This window comes from Haemaphysalis longicornis, unplaced genomic scaffold, assembly GCF_048455015.1.
Source record: "Haemaphysalis longicornis isolate Haplotype H1 unplaced genomic scaffold, Haemaphysalis longicornis Haplotype H1 scaffold_13, whole genome shotgun sequence".
Classification (NCBI taxonomy): Eukaryota; Metazoa; Arthropoda; class Arachnida; order Ixodida; family Ixodidae; genus Haemaphysalis; species Haemaphysalis longicornis.
Window position 1 is genome coordinate 49,641,931 of NW_027526233.1, and position 17,123 is coordinate 49,659,053.

Sequence of the window (17,123 nt, forward strand, 5' to 3'; positions counted from 1 at the left end):
ACGACGTTAAACAACTGCGGCTGTCAAAAGAGGGTTTCCGACGACGCACAAAAAAACTCACTTTCTTGAGGCGAAGGAGATTTTCCCCCGCTACGTGCAGAACCACTTAAAACCAGCAGTCCGACGACACACACTCTGCCGTTCAGTGGAGAAAGAGGGGCCATTTCCCGTCCGTCTGCTCGTCTGCTCCCGAGCTACGTTCTCCTCGGTGGTTCCCTCTACCACAGGGTGCTGGCTCCGAAACATTTTCGGGATACACGTATCTGTGGCAGTGACCGGTAACCCAGAGGCTTGCTCTACTGGCCGATTCGCACAGCGGTAAAGGAGACACCTTCTTTGTTGTCGGCCCTATCCGATCGCAGTAACACAAACAGCCTAATGAGCGGTGGCGCCCATCACGACTTGCGATGTGGGAACGCCCATTGCCGAGCCGCAATTCCAGACAGCCCTTACGGCGCCCGTGGCTCCTGGCCACACGGCTCCTGGAGCCCCGACTCCTGGAATCGATATAAGAGACAGCAGAGAAAAAGAAAATTGGGCCAAACAACGCAGCTTCCGTAATCGCTCACTTCGGGCTTGCAATTACAGCGCAGGCTTTATGCCCTAGCGCTTCAAGGGTACGGACTTCAGTTTTCCGTACTTCAGTTTGCCGTAGCGGAAACGTCCCGCCTAAACGGCGCACTGAGAAAACGCGGCGCTCACACGTTCTAGCACTATGTAGCAACGTTCAATCGGCTCTCAAGAAAGTACGCCTGCCTCCGCTAGCGATCTGATTCACGCTATCAGTAACACTTGTCAGGTTCGGACAACTAACTTTTCTCACACCGAACAAAGACGTGTTCCATGTTCCGAGCGCCAGCCCCACGTTGATGCGCCAGATGTGGTGTTTTAGAGGGGTAAAAGTAAGTTGGTTACTTTAACCATATAAATCCAAAACGGGCGACGAGAGACACTAATCAGCCTTTGTCTTCTCGTTTCGCCCAGCAAGCAAGCTGTCTCCCACACCGCGACTTCGCGCTGTATCGCACCGGCCATGGCGGGCCGTGGCTCAACTGAACAAAGGAAGCGACAAGTGGTTTCGCTCATTGACAGGTATTACTGAATTATAAACATATAAAGAGCATGCAGACTAGCTGGTTGACGGCGAGGATCTAATTCATCGCCCGGGCAATTTAAGGGAAACGGGAGGTTCGACTCACCGCGACAACAGTAATCCCCGGGGTGCCTCAGCGCGCTCGCGTTTGCCTTGCTGAGACGCCGATGGCAGCCAATGTCGCCCTCCTTTTTATCCGATCTTCGGAGGAAGGAGGTCCCCAGGCGCATCCTGACGCCTCGCTTCCCGAGTTCCGACCTCCCACCTCTTGCATCCCGCGCGCTCTCGCCAGCCACAGGACACTCCTTCGGCGAGGAGGCAGATCTCCCTCGCCGACGTCTCGCCAAGCAAGTTCACGTGAGGAGCAAGCGTTTTGGCGAAGCCAAACGAATGGGAACGCGCTGCCACAAGGGCAATCGACATGTCACACGTCACGTCTTCGTCGTTGTCATTTGGCACAAACGTTATGACGTATGTTTTTATAGGTAGATATTTTCCTAATATTCGCTGAAGGATGTCCCAGCGGAATACTGCATCGTTACAGTGGAGATAAATGTGCTCGGTAGTCACTGGTTTACTGCAGACAATGCAGTCAACGCTCAAGGAACAAAAGCCTTTTTTCTTGAAGCCAAGGTTTCACTAGCACAATGCTGCTATGCAGTTGAAGGAAAGACTTCCTTGATGACCGGACTGGTATCTTTAAAAATGATATTCTTTCTTGGGTTACTTAAACCCAGAAATTTCGGTCTGTCTATATATGTGTTCGTCTGTCTGCCTGTCCGTCTGTGATTCGATTCCACCTCCGGCCAAAGCAAAGTATGGATTGCGCTATAGTCGTATATACTCAGAGCTAAAGGTAAACGTCTAATTCCGGTTTATATGTTCATACTTGTCAACTTTGTTGAACAAGAAAAAGACATTACCCAAATATAAGGCAGGAAATTAGTACACAAATGATATTTACTGTGTTCGTGTATTAAAAAATTCATGGATGCTTGGTGTTAAATGCATAGCATTTTAGTAACTCACAATGTCACGCGGCGTTGGCGTGCCTTGTCGTAGTCCGCATGCGCGCCTTGTCGTAGTCCGCATGCGCGTCTTGTCGTAGTCCGCAGGCGCGCCTTGTCGTAGTCCGCAGCCAGGAAGAAGTAACAGTTTCCGGCGCCCGGTTTCGAACCCATGACGCCGCGGGCGGAACGCAAGGTGCCCGGCGCACTACCGACCGATCCACGAAACCGACACAGATTTCGATGCACCGAAAGCGCCTTATATCCTTCACTCATTTCTCGTTTGTTTCGAAAGCGCCACAAGTTGTCCCGCGCCTCCAAAAGATGGCGACACGGGTCCCGCGATCGAGAGATACGACTTGCCGGCGCACCCCCTCGGAAATGCTGTGCATTTGATCGTGCCCCTCGCGAGGGGGATGTCTTTTTCTTCATGGCACCTTTAAATATAAAAGCAACAAAAGAGGGCCCACAACAAACCCTGGGGAATTCCTGGGGTAAATCTAGAAGAATAACCCCTGAGAACGACCGACTGCTGTCATAGAGAGACATACAGAGCTATCCATGCCATACCGATCCATTATTTTATAGCCCCTTAGTGTACTAACAAGGAAGTCATCTGAAGCAACGTCAAAGGCTTATTTAGAGTCCCAGAAAATACAGTCAACTACTTTAAGCTTATCTATTGATCTATTGCTAGAGTCACACCATGGGTGAACTCCACAAGCTGCGTTGAGGACGATATACCTGATGAAATACGCGTTGGTTTGTATGCTGGAGATTATGTTTAATCGAGTGTGTCATATCCCAAGTATAGCTGAGCTCGCCTTCAAATACTGCAACTAAAGTAAAATCCACGCTTCGTCATTGACAAGCCTCTGTTATCATAAATTTAAGATTACAATTGTTTTAAATAGCAGTCCCAAGATCAGATGAAGAAACAGTGCAGTGCATGAGCTGAGCCTACAAATGCACGAGCTTATCCTTTTATACGGTTAGTACAAACAAAATAATGCAATGTTGTTCTTCGCGGAATTATGGTCAGAAGTATTGCCGGAAACTTCCGCTTTTGCGTGCCCTCTCCTTCCTTTCGTTGGTAGTCCTTGATATGGCGCAGTTTGAGCTCCTGCGTCGTGGCCGCTTGCTTGACGCCCCTCTAGGCAAGATATTTTTGGTGAACCATGGCCATATGGGTTCGGACATCTATGCAGGGTCGATATATCCAGTGCTCTCCATGTTTTGAAGAGGCGAAGAGCCTCGAGCTGATGCGTAGACAAGGCCGGCGGGTGAGACGGGTTAGCGCTATGACTGGCGAGGCTTATCTGACCCGTTGGTGTGGCACAGTCTTCATATGGCAATAAATCACATTCCCATAACCTAAAAGGTTAACTGGTAATGTCTAGTGGGTCCTTGCACCTGGCCGGTTAACCTAGTACCACTCATTACTTGACAAACGAAGTTCGTTCAATTAAAACGTTTAAACACCGAGCGGGAGAAAAACGCGTCTGCATCGCAGGGCTCACTAACCGCATTTTCCTCACCGAAGAAAACACCAGACGTAGCCGGCAGGTCTCCTTCCAAACACCAGTTGTGCATGGGCTCTCGGCATGGAGACGCGCGCAGTTGTTCGGATGTACACCGCTTACCGAAAGAATGAAGGATAACCTCAGACTTTACGTCGGCTGGTCCCCTAATGAACACGGGATACCAAATACTCTGCGGCCGTTCGCTTGCCGTAGTTTGGGTGAAGACCGCTAACCGAATGAAAAACGTGCCTAGACCTTGCAGTGGTAAGAAACGTCCGAAGCCCAAACTGTAAAAACCTCTCCGATCCCCAGGCAGCAATTAGTATATCCTGAGGACGCAATTTGACAGCACTAGATGCAAAAAAAATTGGAGAAGCCAGCATCACTGATTGCGACAAATGGAAGGCATGTAGAGTCAATAAGGCGATATCAATACGAAGCATCAAAGAATGAACAAGAGACATAGTTGCAGAGGTCAATAATACACTAACATTGTGATTACTATGGAGGATTTCCCAGCTGTAAATTCCCGTGTTCTGTGCATATGGAGTGTTAGAGAATCCTTCACAAGGCGGTTTAAAAGACGGAAACATATTAAGAAGTTGTAAAGGACAGTAGACATGCTCAATCTAGAGGCGGAGAGCTACGCCATCGTCCTACCGAAACAAAATTGGTATGCATTCCGCGATCAAATTCGAGAAACATTAAGCGTGTCAAAAACTTGGAAACTGTTAAGGGCGTTCAAGACATGAACGGGAAGAGAACGGCAGCGCAAGACCGCATCAATAAACTTATACGTCAAACAGAAGTGCAGACGGAGAGGCTATAAAGCTCTCAGCAGACAAACACCTGTGTACCTATCCCCCAGAACCTCAGCCCGGATACTAAGGTGAGCCGAACGAGAAAATAGAAAGACGGATAACCACTGAATACTTCCGAGCGAAACTAGCACTGAATTAAAGACCACCGCTGCTGAACCGGTCTTTTTTCGATGGCAAATGATATGGTACATCTACTGCAGAAAACCACCGCCTGCTGTTGTCGTCGTCACTTCCAGGTGGCATATCAAAAATCACGCGACAACAGCAACGAAAGAGGATGATGATGATGTCCTGAAAGATTTTGGCACGCACGAACAAAGGGGGATTGTCCAGGGGTAAATCGGTTGTTCCGCTATCTAGGTTCCACTTTCTGCTTGAAACGCAGGTGGAGCACGGCCACGCAGTTTTATAAACTTTGAAGTCGGCCGCCTCGATTTACGCACGCAACCGCCGTTCTGCAGCGCTGGCATCGAGGAACCCGGCCTTCGTGTGTTTACCTTGGGAGGAGCGCGACGGTACAGGAGCAGCATGAGAGGTGATCGGGAAAGAAAAAGGGGGAATTTCGTTGGCAAATAACTACAAAGACTATCGTCTTTTGACGATATTTGCAACAAAAGGAGCAAATACGCGGCCAATTGTTTCGCTCTTTAGGTCTTTCCCTTTGCCTGCGCTGTGTAGAGAGTGGCACATAGGCACCGGTAGTGACACGTGAACCAAATCTTGGCAAAGTCGTTTCGAGTTACAGTACTGAGGTATTCAATTCTAAATTGCGCTTTTAAGAACTGGTATGCCAGAAGAAATTTCCGTAAATATCTCAGGGCGGTCGATAACCTCACAACATGAGAAGACACGGCAAATTCAGGGAAAACGTCCGCAGCCTGAATTGGATCTTGGTGCGCAAAAAGGCGGCGCTAGGGTCACGTGGAAAAACAAATCAGGAAACAACTTGCCTCAACAATGGGTGTCCAAAACCCAAGCGGCCACATCACGGATCGGAACAGGTTTTGTCGGCTTGTGTGGTCCCACGTGGAGTCCCATATAAACAAGGCAAAGACTGTGCAATATTTGCGCATGGACCCTTGCCATGTATAGCACTTGCAGTACGTATCAATGTTTGAAACCTTAAACAAATTGCGGTCATTTGCGTCCGAACATTGATAAATCTCGACCGCCCCATTTAGCCGTTTTCTTCCTCACCTGTTCAACCTCTGGTGGTCGCTATTCGAGAGTTTTAGCAGTCCGTTTGTTCCGTCATGTACTATTTTGAGCAACATGAAAGGGAACACACGAACGCATAAAAAACACCCTCACACCCAGCTATGCGTGATACGCAACGGCCACCGTCGGAAACAAAGTGGAAAGGGGGAGCTGTTCTAACAACTGTTCCCATTCCCGCCGTGCGTCTTATCGGCTCTCGGGCGGTACAATATTACCGACGAAATGACGTAACCTGCTGCTTTGTAGAAATGCCAGCGTGGTGGGAGTGCCAGCAGTTATTGGAAGGGCCCCCTCCTTCCCCCTTTGGTTTTCACAGCGCCATCCTCGTATCGCTCCGAGTCTGTTTCGAGGATGTTTGCCCCGCGTTCCTGTGTTCCCTTTCATATTGCTCATAATAGTACGTGATAACCGCGTTGACCGGGACCCGACTGGGCACTTGTGCATTCGTCGTGGTAGGGGGATTTTTTCCGCGAGCCGGCCTTCCGCATGTCCACGCATTCGTCAGGGTGGGGTGCGCCTCCTCGCCCTTCCTCCTCGCCCTTCCGCGTACGCAGGCACAGTCGCGTGCCGGTAATCACGCTAACTACGTACACAGCAGAACAGACGGGCTGCGAAAACTATTATTTTGCGTCGGGATGCTGGTCAAATGAACGTCCCAAATATCGGGATGGCATAGCGGCCCATTTCGCATTTGCTTTTCAAGCTGGTGTGCTATCCCCCATGCCGTGCCAGAAACCTGTGGTTTTATCCCAGTTGTTCGAACCGGTATGTTTACAAAATCTGACGGCACCATTCGCTGCTTCGCGAACGCTTTCTTTGTCAATACATATACGGGCGATGTCGTCAGCAAACGCCAGAATTCTGACTTCACTTTATTCAACCCTAAAACCGCGCACCCTGTCATTGTTAGTACTTTTTATAATCGGTCGAGTTTGAGGGCAAAGAGTGAACGTGCAAGATAGCGTCCTTGGTTAACTGATGACTGGATCTGGAAAGTACTGGTAATTTTCTTAGTTATGCTGAGACTGGCTGAGAAATTTGAGAAGCTAATTTTGACGCCTTGTAAAATGACGGAACCGAGATTCTTTTGCAACAGAATATGAGCCAGGAGTTTGCGTCTAACGCGATCGAATGCCTTTTCTAAGTCGGCCTGTGGTAATTCGACTTCCCCACCCAGAGCGTGTACGCACTGTGGTATGCTTCTGGCCAAATGAGTGCTGGTCTGAAGACGGCGCCATTTGATTGAACAGGTTTGGTGTGGCCCCGTAATATATGTTATCACTACGTGGTCCTACACGCTAAAACATTCATAAAAACTCGAGGAAGCTTGCACTCCGCGGAATACTTCAATGGTGAAGATGTTGTAGGTAAGCACTGCGGAAACATTGTAAAGTTTAAGTATAACGTAGCCATGTGCCACCGTATCCATTAACCCAACTATTCACAATGGCTTCTAGAGGATTCAGCGGCGGCGTGACCCCTCCCAAGAAGACTGTCTTATTAACTTTAGCATTAGCGCTGGAGTTTTTTTACGTGCGCAGTAGCGCTTGACGACAGCGCTGGAATTCTTTTTTTGCTAAACCACCGCGCGAGCCAGAGGCTCGAGTGACGCCTCGTGAGCGCTCGGCATTTTTTGGTAATTTTTTTCTGCAATGGCGAACTTACAGCCAGTAACAACCACTACGCTATTAAAGTTTTATAATAACTGTTGGAAGGCGTCCGACGCAGAACGGTGGAGGGGTTTAAGCACTCACTTACATGAGGAGTTTTACAAGCAAAGCAGTAGGTGACATTGCGAGCGAACAAAAAATCGAATGCCTCAAGGTATGCTGTCATTATTCCATGAATAAGAACACAGTTGTAGTTCGGCCCTTAATCCTGCCATCTCTATGGGTTAGGTTCGCCTGCGTCCACCATTGGCCCCTTTACAGCCGGCTATGACTCAGTTTCCAAGTATTGTATCGCAAGTAAAGTTGTCAGCTGCAGCATACAGCATCGTTGCCGCTATATCTTTCGTTTAGAAGATTTCAGTATTATAACATATTTTAGAGAAAAAGGATAGCTAGCATTAAAAGAATCTCAGCATTCACTTATCATTCATAGATGAAATGCTTCCCTTCTAATCTTACGGGAAGTGTACTTTGCTACAAGGTTAATTTTTAAACGGCAGTACAGAAGATATGACTGTAAAAATGTAATGCTACAAAATATTTCCTTCTGAGTAATTGTATTGTTTAGGTTAGCTCGATCAAGCTCGATACAGGTTAAAGATAGTACAGGCCTATGCGCCAGCCACCAGCTATGGTGATGAAGGCGATATATTCTACAAGGACGTCGAATCAGCAATGAAGAAGGCAACCACGCAGTTCACCATTGTGATGGGAGACTTCACTGTAAAGGTGGGTAAGAAGTAAATGGGACAATGGTCAATCAGAAACTTCGGTATAAACAATAGCCGCAGTCGAGGAGATAATGGTGCGGTTAGATATGGGTTGGAGAGCACGCAGCAGACATTCCTAAATTATGAAAAGTGCCATTTATAACAAAAATCTACAACCAGTACATAGTGCCTTTGATGACATACAGAGCTGAAACTTCACGTCTAACTAAAACTCTAGAAAGCGAACTTAGGTCGGCTCAACGGGACGTGGGACGAATTAGGGTAGGAATTTCATTCAAGCACAAGATGCGCGCTACTTCGATCAGAGAACAAATTCTAGTTGACGATATCATAGTTCAAATAAAGAAACAAACAGAAATAGGCTTGCGCTGGCCTTGCAGAGAGAAGACCCGACAACCGGTGGACATTTAGGGTAACAGAATCGATACCAAGAGATGGGTATATAAGGGTAAGGCCATTAACCATTGGGGGAGGAAATACCAAACTCCATGGTAAACTGTGGACTCGAGTTAGTGCAGGACAGGGGTGATTGGAGGTTAATGGGAGAGGCCTTCGTCCTGCAGTGGGCCTGGTGCGGTGTTCCAGAAGGCCCGAGATAGCATGCTCTGGAGTTGCCAGGTGCTCGATTTTAGAAAGTTGTGACAGCTGAGCATCCGATAAACTTCGAGCTGAACTGGGGCAATCGCGTGGAGGACGCTTGGCATTGTCAGCGCGCCTAGTTGATGCCACTCGCGTGGAAATCGCGCGGCCTGGGGAAACATCCGCGAGCACCTGGGTTTATAATCGAGTTGCAATATGCAGTTCGTTGGCTAGAGTTGATAACCACGCTATTTCATTCAAAAATCCGGTCTGGCCCGAGCATTTCGTGGAAGCTGCGCACTGTAAAGTGGCGCGGGGCGGCTCCAATTTTCTCTTCTTCCACTGGATTCTGTTCGCTACGTGGTTCTAAGTTGGCTCCACTGCCGGTCTGTGCAAGCCCAAACGAATTAAGCGAAGGGGTTCGCTGTAGCGAAGGCAACGCGCCTTCTCCCAACTCTGTCAGTCACAGTTGACTGTTTACTTGCGGATGGCGGGCGTAGTGTCATAAATCGTTCAGATTCGGCGTGTCATGAGCGTGTTTGTACATTTACGAGTTCGTTTTAGACGAATAAAGTCGTGTCACCTCTCATCGGTGGTGTTTACATGGCGTATGAACACGGGTAAAGCGAGAAAATCTGGTCATCTGGCCTCTCCTGCCATTCGGACGGGAGCGGACACTTCATTCGGACCGAACACCCTCTCCACTGTGGCAACTTTGACTGACCGTGGCCTTCGTTCGTTCATTGTTTGCTGATAAGCTTTGCTACTGGATCATCGAATGTAAGTGACTTCGTGGCTGTGACGCTATCCAACCGATGAAGTTGACGCGATTGTTGGGTGATGCTTCGGTCGCTACGCCAGGCCCACGAATGGGCTAGGTGTCTATGGTTGACAAGAGAACTGGGATGAAGCACAGGATTGATATTGCAAGGCCGTTTTGAACTCGTGAGGTTTGTGATGGCGGCTGTTGCGGCATCGTACGTTGTACACGGTCGCCGTAGTAGGCATAGTTCCACTCCAACAGGTCATTCTCTTGTGTGGAGGAGAAATTTAAAGCTACTTTTTGTCTCTCGAAAATTACTGTGCATTCGCTGTGCAGTCATCTGGTGACCAAACTCCTTCAGGGCGACTTCGAGGAGGATTTCGCTCCATGACACGCGATGGTGAAAGTGTTCTATGTGGTGCGGTTTTATGCGGTGGGCACCTTTCAAAAAAGCGTAGGTAGAGACCACACCTGCGACCGCCACCAGTGGACAATCTGCCAGAGTGTGCGTAATAGGACCACTGCAGACATGTTTCTTGCAATTTATTTAGGTGGTTCGCGAACATGGCTTCCGTCTACCCGTCTGCAGCCGCAACCCACGCTTCAGTTTTCGTCTGCTCGCCAAACTGTTTCGAACGAAGCGTTGCGTGACCTTTTGTTTCATTTTTCGTCAGCACGGCAAACAGTTTCGCTTGAGGGGGTCCGTATCGCACCATCCTTGCGAAAACGTTACCGGTAGAATAGTATACAATTAACGGAGCATATTAAGCATCGGAGGTGAGCTATACGCATATCAACAGGTTTTCTCCAGCGTTGTCGTCGTCTGTTGGGAAGCAGGGCGTGCAAAGCGTGGGAAGGGCAGAGTTGAGACCGAACTGAACAGCGTGACGTTAGAATGAGGGTGCGCGAGAGAGGAAACGGGGCGAAGAAACAAAGGTCAGTCAGGGGATAAAACCCTATAAAAAAGAAGCAATGACTGTAGAAGCTCTGTTGAACAAGAGCGCTAAAGAGGAAAACGAAATCAAGCAAAGAAATCCGGAAAGTTGTGGTTCTTTCTATTCCTTTTTTGTACTTTATGCCAACTTGAGCGATTTTCTCGGAATCGGAAGCTTGAGAAGCTAATGGGCCTGCTTTTTTCTAATTCACAGAACTATGAATTGGAAAAGGAAAAGTTATGGAATGGTGCATACGGGGTGAAACGTGAACGTGATGGCACGTGAGAAGGGCAGCTGAACACCACCCGCGCAGAACCCCGATTGTAGGAAGGGTGTCGCGGGGGCCAATCTTCTTGCTGACGTAGTTCACTAAGAAATATAAGCAAGTGACGCCAACACGGTATAGCAGAAAAGAAAGCGGTGGAAGTGATTTGTGCCAAAAGACAAAAAAAAGAGAGTGAAAGGGAGGAAAAGCGCACATGCCCAATGTATAAATAAACAGGCTTTTGTTAGGTGTCGCCAAGCTTGCGACTTGAAAGCACGTAAGCAGACTTGAGGGCCCCAAAGAAATTTAGCATGGAAAAGCATAGGGGAGGGGGGTTCAATAATGTAACATCGAGCAGCAATTATTTCAATGTGGCGCGTCACCATCACCCGCTTTCTTTCTTTGCCAGCAGGCCTTAGTCGCGTAATGGCATTGTCTGCAAGCGACGGCAGAAATGTGCAGAAACTGCTTCTTAATGCAAATATTAAACGCAGAGCATTTCTTTAACTCACGATGTCACCCGTTCTAGTTGTCCGTAGTAGTCCGCACCCCTCCCCCTACACTATATAAAAAATAATACTTACCGGCACCTGGTTTCGATCCCACGACACTGCGGGCGGAACGCAAGGTACGTGGTGCTCTACCGACTGCGCCATAAAGCCGACACAGAATGGAGGGCTACGAACGCGCCTTATATCCTTGACTCATTCAAACTACGTCAATAAGCTGGTGATACAACGCATTCACTACCTGTGGGCGGAACGCGAGGTACATGGTGCTCTTCCCACTGCGCCACAATAATCATACCCACCTGCTAATAAATGATGTCACGTGACCACGTAATTACGTCTCCTCATTTAATTACAATACAACAACCAACAGCAACAAGTGCAACAACGTTAACGTAACGCAAACTACTTACCGTCGTGCGCCCCTGGAAATGCTCTGCATTTGATCATGCCCCTTGCGAGGGGGATGTTTACAATTTAACTAATCAGTCAAATCTCAAGTCATGGCCAATACCCCTTAGTGGTTATGCACACTTACCCTAAGAAGAAGATGATGATAGCGGACAGGAAGAGCATTAGGAAGAAAAAAATAGATTAATTTGCTGTAGATATCCCTCAACAAAGTGGTCATCTCTCTTTTTGTTAAACAAAATGCTCGTATGAACGCCTGCAATCAAAAGTAAATAACTGTTTATAAAACAGAGATTAATGACGCCCGCAATCAATAGTAAATAAATTTGTAGTAAAATACAGATTAATGAAATAAAAACACCATAAAAAAGTGGTTGGATTTGCTTTCCCCAGTAGCCACCAGTGCAACCATTTCAACGAGAGAACACCGGGAAAAATGTGCTATGCCTTAGGCGACCCACGTTGTAGAACGCTGCCGTGGGCGGGTTACGTGAACTCAATAATCAGCCAATAGCATGAATCGCCGTTTTAAAGCTGTTGAACCCAGCCTCGAAATATTGTTATCATGATAAACCGTCGCCAGTTGTGCTCAATCTCGGCCCCTAATGAATAGTACCCCTGAGCAGGCTGATGATCATGAAGGTACTGTGTTGTATAAATTTCGTATTAAAATTCCAGCAATCGATGGATAAATGATGTAACTATTTATTACAGAATGGAAGAAGACCGGGAAATCAAAATATGCAGCTAGTATGGGGCGCAGTGGGATTCTAGTAGGCGAAGACGCCGAGCCCATTTTATAGCAGGTGAAGACTCCGAGACCAGACCCAATTTAAAATGGCGCAAGCCACACAAGATCCTTTCGGGCTGACCAATCTCTCACTACGTTAAAAACAACCACGTTAGAAGTGCCTTACAACATATACCCTCATCGGCATGTGCCATCATCAGCAACACAGTATCATCGGCATCTCTTCATTCAAGGGCGCCCGACAAAAGGAGGAAATGTACGACTACGGGCGCTTGCTGGAGGAGGGATGGCACTGTACGTACGCTTTTCTTATTGCTTTTGAGATAGATTAATACAAGAGACAGCTTTAAACGGGGATCCACCCCTCTACTGAGAAATTGGGCGACATCTCTCAATACAGCGGAGAGTGTCGAGTAGGCGGTGGTGGGGGCGTGTGTTAGGCGACTGTCGTAAGAGCCAAACACATGTTCAGAGAGCAACTCCTTTCGTCACACGTTTTTATTCCCTACCAAACCTAACCAAACCTATCCTGTCGGCTTTATGCGTCTTACCGACCGCGAGTCACTCTGCGCCAGTGTGTTTGAACTGCACACTGCGTTTTGAACAAGCTGGTTGTGATAGCGATGCTCCAGCGTTGTAAAATTACTCTTCGTATGATGACACATTATGGTATATCAAGCGCCGACGCAACACAAGCGACGAGGTGTGCCGTAGTCGAAGGATCGGGATTAATTTTGACCACTTGGAATCTATAACAAAGCGAACATCAAAATTTAGTCGCCACTACGAAGTCTCGAAAGCGTCACAGCGCAATAGCTTCTGGACCGCTTCGTGTGCACATCGTAAGCACATGGTATTGTTGATTATCTCTTAAGCGCCACACAGTGTTTCCGCGTCGCTTTAAACCTGCGTCTTGCAGCTTAGCGGCACCTCGTCGCTAGCGCACAGAACAAAGTTCACCCCGCTGCGAAGCTCACTCCAGTGGGGCTGCTGTATACGTTGCGCCTCCGGATGCCGAATGCACGCGGCACTTTTCCTTATGTCCTTACACTTGCCTTGCTACAACCACTCGCGAGCTTCGCCTACGAGAGGCACGCGCGTTGTTTCTACGCACGCTTGCAAAGATGTAGTGGCCGTTCTGATGTACTGCGTCGTCATATGATAGGCACATGGTTACAGCGCATGGCTTTGGACCGACGCGTGTTAGCACTAACGACCAGCTACTGCCCCTCTCAAAACAAACGCGCGAACGGGTCGGGCAGCTATAGTCCCAAAAGCACTAAGGTACCAAGCACCACAAACATTTTGTGCAATAAGGTTTCCTCTCCCTAACGTCCTCACATTTACGGAGGTTGGAATCGGCGTAACTGCTATTCCGGGGGCGGTAAAACACTTACGGGTATAGCCCTTTGACAGAATGCTGAAACTTTGTTCGTGCTGGCGACAGAAAAATGTTAAATTGAGGGAAACAGGCAGACCACTTTGAACGAAAGAGGTTTAAACACATGAACCGATTTTATCATGGTTACAAGTCACTCTATCTTTATGATATAGCGTACTTATTTAAACTAATATTGACCGCCCCGTGTGCTCTGATGCTGGATAGCACACAATATTCTCTAGATGTACTAATTTTCGCAAATCCTCTGTCGATAGCATCGAAGAAGTTAAACAAATTAGTGTCGTTTGCATCGCGAATAAGGGATTACTATGTAAATTATTTGCTGTGCCTTGGTTACACTTGGTCACACTTTGCTCAACAATGTTTTAGTTGTGTTAACGCTGATCATCATCGCCGTCCTCGTCGTCATGCGAGTTACGTCCACTGCAGATTAAACGCATCTTCCGTTGACTCAGCTGCTCCCATCTCGCGCTGTCCGAGTTCATCCTTTACCACCAAATTTTCTTATTTTATACATTCACCCAGTTATTGGTGTTTTTTTCCTCCATATAGTCCTACAGCTTGATAATTACTCGATTATCCTGGGGTCCACCGCTATGGCATTAGATATGCAGCTGAACTGCTTTTCTTTATCGTGATTTGAGCTAGGATATCGCCCACCAGAGTTAGCGTTGTGGTGTAAAACGCTCGATTGCTTTCTCTGAGCATGCTCCCATCATTCTTCTTCCGACGGTTCGTCGGGCCGATCTAAGGTTTCTTTGTGTCACGAAGTTCCTGAGACTGAAGTCATGATCACTTGGAGCACGATTTCATTAGCTGTATACTCCTCCTGCGGACAGAGGTAGGCTTTCATTGGTTACTTTACAGTGTTGGTCGAATGCTCTGCAGCGCACAGTAATTACATGGAGAAAGGTGCGACGGAATACGAGGTTGGTTACGCATGCATGAATTAGGAAAGGCGTTCACAGAGTATACACCTTTAACAAAACTTTCCTCAAGGCTAAACTTCTGCGAGAAGTTTAATGACGGTGAATAAAAATTAATTTATGTGAATAAAAATTTATTTTAATGAGATGAACCCGATAGGGCGAGAGCGTCCCCCTACCCACCTGCTCGGTTCACACACATTCAAAAATAGGCAACACAGGTTTGCTCTAGAAATACCTTAATTAACAATGCTCTTTTGCTGGTGCGGACGGGCTCACCCGGTGAGGTGGTTGGCTCGTAGGAGCGGTTCTGGAAGGCGGTGGACCTCGTGGACGGGGACTCCCGTTCTGGAGCCGGGGTGCCCGGGGTGCACATGCTCTGTTGGCCCGGAAAGGTCGGCTCTCTCATTCCGGGTCGCTGTGGTGACCGCGCACGCTGCAGGACCGTGGGGGCGAAGTCTAGGTGCTGATGCAGGCTCACTCGTCTGCATATACGCATGAGGGATGTCCGTGGCCTGGTTTACGGCCAAGATGCGGGAACGGTTTCGGATGTCTCGTCCGACCACGGCGGGTGGCGAGAGTCCGATCGAGGGGCGTGCGGGCCGAGCTTGTACATGCGCACGCACATGTACAAGAAAAAGATGAGGCCTACACAGTAATAGAGATGATTGACACAAGGACGCTAGTAGTATTTCTCCACTGCGCCACCTGGTCACTTCACGCTGCCTATAGCGGGTAACGTCTAGAGTTCCTCTATATAGCTCCCGCAGGCAGTTAATAGTTGCACGACCCTTTTCCACGCCCCGACGTCATGACGTCACTCCGGTTATCCATGCCGCGAAGAGAAGCTTACGCTTGTGGCACCGCGCCCCGCCAAGAAACAGCAGCAGCAGCAGCAGCGTAAGCGACATCGCAGGGCTCCAGCATAGCCGCTGTAAGGCGCCGCCGACCGAAGAGCCCCCACCGCGCGTCGGCCGTAGTCGGAAGTGAGGCGGCGAGGCTCCAACACCCGCGACGGCCGGCTTTCCCGCAGCAATCTGGATAACAATATGGCGGGCGGTCGCACACCTCCTAGCTCCCTGCAGGAGCTATACAGAGCACTTCTAGTAGCGTCCGCTAACTCTACGGCGGCGGGTATTGGGACTCGACTGGGCACTTGGGCATTCGTTTCGGAAGGTTGGAATACTTCCGCGGGCCGGCCCTCGCCATGCCCGCGCATTCGTTCCACTAAGGGGTGAGCTCCTCGCTCTCCCCGCGCGTGCATGCGCAGTCGGGTCACAGTAATCCGCCGCCGTAGCGTGAGCCTCCGCTAGCCGCTATGCTAAAACCCTCTCCCCTCCCCCGTTGTGTGGAGGGAAGGCAAAGCCGGGTGCTGGTTCGCGGAACTAGAGGCTGACCGGTCGACGGCTCAACCGGGGGCGCCGGGTCAGCACGGGGACGTCTCCCGCGGGCTGGTACGCACGTGGTCTCCTCTGTAAATCGGTGACACGCAGTCAGTGGCCCGTCACAATTTAAAGGAAACGGAACTCCACAATAAACGCCGCTATATTTTGTATATAGGCCAGGTATACGCACTGCATTCGGCCGAACGATCGACTGATGGTCTTGCTTCACCCAAGATATCCACCAAAACCACTCCACACATTTAGAAGTGCAGACAGGGAACGAAACAAGGCGGCGCCGTGTAGCGCCACGAACGCTTCTGCCGGAGCTCGGTCGTTGCTTAGTGGCTGAGCGGGCTTGTTTTTTCACGCTTGTACGCTCCGGCGGTACTACGGATTGGCTGGCCCGTTGTCGACTCGGTTTGTTGCCCCGGATTCGGATATGCCCCGGCTTTCGCTCGGCTGCAGGGGGCCGTCGAGTACAAGCTCCCACTCCCCAGTACCTGCCTCCTTTTGGCCATAAGCCCCGTGCGCTGGTTGTTAGGGCGCGACCGCAGCGCTGCCAAACAGTGTCGCCGGCAATAATTGGATTCCGGTCAGCCGGAACAAGCTGGTTTACGGGGCGGACATTCCCTATTTGTGGCGAAAAAGGGAAGCTAGCAAGCGCATTTCTCTGTACCGCCGGGTCTACGGCTTCCCAACATTTTCAAAAACTCCGCCAACAGGCTGCCGAAAAAATAATTTCTGTCGGTTTGCGAGAGCGTTTTTTTTGTGGCAATGTGCTTTTATACTCGGAATCTTATTCCTGTGCACGTCCAGCATCAGCTACGGTAGGGACCTGTGACTGCCGTTGCCCGGCGAAACGCGCGTATACAACGTGAACACCGCGCAAGCATACACCCCGGTAATCTTCGCTGCGTGCCACGGATTGTGAGGCGGGGCCCGTTGACGTGAAGCTGCAGGGATTGCACAGGCAACCACCGTAGCCTAAAGATTGTCCACCAAATTGCGCTTCAATCACTTGGAGGAGGAATGGTGTGGGGCGTTTTTTTTGTCGCTGCGCCAATGCGTACCCCACTTGTGCTACGTCTCGAGTATATTTCAACAAACTATCTGTTTTATTCCTCGTCTGTATTG